The 5962-nt window shown below is 40.2% G+C and overlaps 1 long non-coding RNA gene across 1 annotated transcript; it reads left to right on the top strand.

Annotated features, from left to right (window-relative positions):
* Window positions 1–1787: 1787 nt before the first annotated feature.
* Window positions 1788–4792, top strand: LOC132615188 (uncharacterized). The gene is made up of 3 exons (XR_009572608.1): window positions 1788–2422; window positions 3309–3374; window positions 4314–4792. It is a non-coding gene; the product is annotated as an uncharacterized LOC132615188 (long non-coding RNA).
* Window positions 4793–5962: the final 1170 nt, after the last annotated feature.

Raw genomic sequence — 5962 nt, 5'->3', positions numbered from 1 at the left:
TCTTAAGTGAGCGATTTTATAGTGGCTTTTGAGTCACGGTGATGTGGTGGGCACGTGCCACGTAATCAAGGGGTCATCCGAATGAGTAATCAGATTTGTAGAGCGTTGATAGGAGTAAAGAAGTGAAGATGAACGGCTATTAGAGGCTTACCAGAGTTGGCAACGGGTCCTACGTGACGGACAGGAAATCAGGGTGACACCACGCCACCTGTATGAAAAACAATGGGAAACCTCATGCATTCTTCTTACACCAAATCAAAATATGTAAAAAAAAAAAAAAAAATAATTATGATATTAATTTGATGTAAATACTCGATTCGGATAAGTTTTTACATTCCTCTAGTGCATATTTTGACGGCCAAGGTTCTTGAGAGGTGATTTTTGCATCTAAACTGAATGGCTCGTTATAGTGGCGGAGTCAGGAATTTAGCGAAGGGTGTGCAAATTTGATTCTCACTTGCGTTAAGGGTATGCAAAATTAAATATATATCTATAATAGTTAACATTTAACGTATGTACGCCACATGTTTTTTAGGCGAAGGGTGTACACCTGATCACCCTTCGCCTAAGGTGGCTCCGCCCATGGCTCGTTATTAATTGATCATATTTGATCAAGTATGATGTTATATTCAGGGGCGGAGCCATGTAATGGTCAGGGCATTCACTCAAACCTTTTTCAGCACAAAATTACCTTGTATATATAAATTTATAATTATTTTTTATGTATAATAGATGTTGAATTCCGTTGACTTTATATCCTTTATATGCATAGGATGGAATAAATTAGATTCATTCACTTAGAAGTTTTAAGTTTGAGTTCTAAAAATGAAAAAAAACAAAAACTCATAATAGTAAGCATTTCGCTTTTCCGCACAAAAGTTTTAACTTAGTTCTTTGAAAAACCTAACACTTAAGGCAAAAATAACATCTTTCTGTTTTGGCGCACGATAGGCGTGTGCTAACTTGCGCCCGTCGAAATGGGAAGAGGTCGACCACGGAAAGACGCTACCAAGGATCGAACTGAGGACATCAGGCAAGCAGTGGAGTTGATACTAGCGACAACACCCAAGGAAGGCAAAATAGGTGGTGTGCAACAAAACCCTAGGACGCAGGTGGAAGGAGACTCAGCTGGTGGGGGTAAGGCGCCACTGGCCACACCAGAGAACTGGCCAGTGCTTCAAGCAAACCATAAGGGGGGAACCTGTTACACTCCATAATAATCCGTGTTACTTGAAGTAAAACAAGAAAAAGAAATGAGTTATGAAGGTTCAAGGAAAGTTAATCGAGTTAGTAAGAATATCGTTATATATATGGTTGCCTTAAGTATCCCGAGGTGACATGGTAACCTAAAGGATTTGAAATCGCGTTATGAGTATGTATATGAGGTAATGCGAGTGACCTTTTAAAGTATTTGAGATTATTAGTAATGATATAGAGGATGGACAAAAGATATGAATATACTTTTGCGATTGGAGTTTCGTCAAAGCTTTGTGAGTTCTCTAGTTATGCTTAAGGTTATTGTGATTCTCTGGACCCTTCGAGATGTGTATATGGATTTTTATTGATGTATATAAGTGTGTATATGTATGCATAAGAGGTTACATAAGGTTGGAAGAGGATTAGAAGTTAAACGAAATGAATCGGAACTTCAGTAAAATATCGGACCCAATTTTAGTCTATATTGTAGGAGGCATATCTCCTTGAATATGAGGAGTTTTAAGGTGTTTCAAAAGCCTAAAATGAAGTTCATCGAGTCTAGTTTGTAATGCAACAAACCGATCGTCAAAATGATATCGGGATAAGGAGATATGGACGATGCAAGTTGGGCTGGCAGGGCAGCAAGTTTGGACCCGACCCAAACACTCACATTTCGGCCCATGAGGCCCATTAAACTCAATAGATAAGTCACCACTTTGCCCTATATCATTTCACACGACCTAAATCAGATCCAAAACCCTTATTTTCTCTCCCAAACCCCCTTTCTAATTGAGCCATCATATAAGCTAAATCCTAGACCCTTGACATGATATTAGTTAAAGAGAAGTTGTAGCTTAAGTTTTTTTTTTTGTGTTGTTAAGCAAGCAGCTGGAAAGAGGAACAAGATTCTTGAAGATTCTGATTTCTAAAGGTAATTTCAACCTCCTACTCATGTTATCAATTTGGATTAAAGGTTTAATATGGTGTATACGTGAAGGAAACGTTGATATACAAGCTAGAGAGAGAGAGAGAGAGCATAAGCCATGGCATTCGACCATGGCTAGCAAAATTGGAGCTCAAATTTGTTGATCCAAAAATCAGTTTTTCTAGGTATTTCAGCCCTTAGGAAGGTGATAATAACGTGGAGAATTCATTTGGAGCAACAAGAACAAGTATTAGTTCATTTCACAAATTCTAGCTAAGTGGAAAAAGCCAACTTGTTAAGGTAAGAGTTGATCATTTTTCTATGTGTTTGATGATGAAGTTGGACGTGTGGGGAATATGCAAATGTAAATTGTATGTGTGAAATTATGTATCTTGATGTTGAAGCATAGTTGTAACTTGGTAACATGAATTGCACGAATGTTGGAATGTTGTTGAATGTCGTAGGGGCTGTTTTTAATTGAAATTTGATGGATTGATTTGAATTAATATTTTGGTTGTTGTAATCATAGATTATGTGATGAGAATGACGGAATTTAATGGTTAGAGTTGGAGTTAAAATTGTTGTGGGTTGTTGTAAGGATTATAGAGATAATAATGTGATTTACTTGCATATGAATAGATGATGTGGTGTCGTGTGGCTGCTGTTGTATTTCCCTGAAATTTGCTGAAAAGATGGCATGAAATAAGGCGTAAGAAGTGTATATGGGCTGCTTGGTGTGTTGTAAGTGTTCGTTAGAATTTCGGGCATCGTTATGTTATAGTTTAGGGGCTGTTTTCGGCCCAATTTGGAGAAATTGTTAGATCGTTGGAAATATTATGTGAATTATTTAGAATGTTCTTGAATGTTGTTAGTATGGGTTTGGATTAGTATTTGAATGTATAGGCGTTGATGTTGGCTTGAAGGTAAGCCGTTGAATTGAATATTTGGAAAGTTGTCGAATGATGAAAAAGAGAGTATTAATGTAATATTGTCTTTCAGATTGGTTATTGGAGTTGCTAGGTTGGTTATTGTGGTTGTTGCTGTTGATTTTGAGCGAGTTAAATTCTCGGGTTGGCCTATTTACAGGGGAAATGTTGCCGAATTTTCTGTAGAATTTAATGTTAGTTTGGAATGAATGGCTTAAGTGCCTATGTTTAATATTGGATATTCGTTGGCATATTTGTAGACCTTGGGGAGCCCGAGGCGTAGATTGGGATTTACTTTAGATTGGCTATCTTGGAGTGCGTACGAGGTATGTAAAGCGCAACTCTTCTTTCTTTTGGCATGCCTTAGTTTTCAATAGGTTATATCACGAGCCTCGAGGAAATTCCAAATTCGAAATCCGAGCACGTTATGATCCTTATATATATTCCTTGGCATTCTTATGTATGATGTGATGAAATATGAACCTTTATGTTTTTGAAAGAATTGATTTCCAAACTTTGTACAAAAATAGTTGTTTTAAAGAATTTCGTAACTACGAAACGCCATATCTTTCACCGAAAGGCTCGGATAGCTTCAATATTGTTGTAGAAGTTTATATGGCATATAATGAGTATATTTTCCATAGGCGGGCCCGATTCGGGTCAATACCCATCTGTGGGTCCCGCGACTTTCCTTTATGTAATTCGGACGACTTTTGAAAGAATTTGGTATGATTATCATTTCGAATTTCAAGTATGGTCATTTACTTATATTTGAGTCTATGATAATGATTTTATGCATATGGTTACTCATGACTCTGCTCGTGCGTTCTGTTATATCTTTCGCCGGTTCCCGGGCCGGTTCTGTTATCGTGCGCATTTTGATATACTCCGGAGTTATGCTGTGTTATGGTTCTCCGAGCTACTCGCTAATGAGGGTCGGGTTCCACCTATATTTGGTGTTATGCTGTGTATGGTGTTATGTTGTGTTGTGATATGTGACGGGGATACGGAGATTTGAAACTTTCTGGTGTTATGCTGTGTTATGGCGCCATCGTCGGGTGGGCGACCATATTCTTCTGTACCCTATGCATTACTTACATATTTTTAAAAGTAAGCAAATTTTGATATGTTGGATTTGCACTTATGTTTGGTACTTCTATTTCGTTTATGTCTCATATTTGCTTTCTGTATATTCTGCTTTGCATACTCAGTACATATTTCGTACTGACCCCCTTTCTTCGGGGGGCTGCGTTTCATGCCCGCAGGTACAGACGCACAGTTTGGTGATCTACCCATTTAGGACACCCTCTTCTGCTGTTTGGAGTGCTCTTCTCATTTCAGAGCACACATTTTGGTATATATTCGTTCGCTATGTATACATGTATTTGTTCAGGGGCACGGCGGGGCCCTATCCCGCCATATGATTCAGTTTGTCTGTTTAGAGGTCTGTAGACGTATTTGTGGGTGTGTGTGCCTACTTCTGTACGGATGTGTTTGCATGACTCTATTCGTTATAGCAGCCTCGTCGGCGTGCATTTTGTATATGTTTGTGGCAGCCTTGTCGGCGTGCATTTGTATATGCGTTTTGGGCCGTTGTGCCATTTGACAGCCTTGTCGGCTTTTGACATATTTGATAGCCTTGCCGGCTTTTTGATATATGTGCATATGTTCGGCGATGTATATTCCGCTGCCTCTTCTGATTCTGATATAATGTTTTGTACGCGCAATCGCGCAAGATAATATTCGTTCTCAACTCTGTTTAAAAATGATGATTTAGTTTGTATGTCCGTTTGGGTGCCCAAGTAAGGCACCAGTCGCGGCCCACGGGGCTGGGTCGTGACAGAACCTCTCTACAGGGGGAAGCTTGAAGAGTCCCAATAACACTACGGCAGGAACAACTCACCGTCCGGCAATCGCGGCGGCAAAAGACAAGGTGGTAGAGGGGGGATCTGGAGCGCATGAGAAGGTTCAGTCAGCTGCAGGGAAACAAGAAGCAGCATCCTGGACTAATTTGTTTGAAAACAATATGCTAGCAGGGAGAGGAATGTCGCTAACTTTCTTTCCCCCTAAAATTGTTGATGGTGAAAAGGTGGTTGAGCTGGTACAAGAAGATATTGCAGCTGAAACTAACAAGTGGAAATCAACAATTGTGGTATATGTGGTTGGAGCCTCGCCATCAATAGGAGCAATTGAGCGATTTATTGTAGCGCAAGGGAGGTTCGCAACCAAACCCAAAGTGTATTACTACAATGATGGGTATTTTGTGGTGCGATTTGAGAAAAAGAAAGACAGAGATGTAGTTATATGTGTCACGACCCAACACCGTGGGCCGTGACTGGTGCCCGAGCTGGGCACCCGTACTTACCTGTTTACCAATCAACATAGTCATATCTCATTCTTGTTTAACCTATAACAATTAACACAGTTTTTTTTTCTTTTTCCGAAACAGTCGCATATATCATACACATCAGACCAAAGCATAAATACATACAAGCCGTTGAGGCTGTCGGAGCAAACCGCATACGTAACCGGACAACAGCGACCCACGACCCACATATATGTCTACAGGCCTCTAACAGACATAACATAATCATATGACGGGACAGGGCCCCGCCGTACCCCTGAATATACACATACATGTACATGGCAGAAAGGTATGTACCAAAAGATGGGCTCCGGGACAAGGGAGCACTCCGGAATAGCAGAACAGGTAACCTAGACCGTCGGATCTCTTACACGAGCGTCTGTACCTGCGGGCATGAAACGCAGCCCCCGAAGAGAGGGGGGTCAGTACGGAATATGTACTGAGTATGTAAGGCATAAAATACGGAAAATAGAAACGTAACCGGAACAACGGTGCAAGAGAGTAAGTGCAATAGTCAGAATACCAAGATGCTTATCTTCCGAACGTACA

This window comes from Lycium barbarum, chromosome 10 (assembly GCF_019175385.1).
Source record: "Lycium barbarum isolate Lr01 chromosome 10, ASM1917538v2, whole genome shotgun sequence".
Taxonomy (NCBI): domain Eukaryota; kingdom Viridiplantae; phylum Streptophyta; class Magnoliopsida; order Solanales; family Solanaceae; genus Lycium; species Lycium barbarum.
The sequence above is the reverse complement of the archived record's forward strand: the minus strand, read 5'-3'. Positions and strand labels throughout refer to the sequence as shown.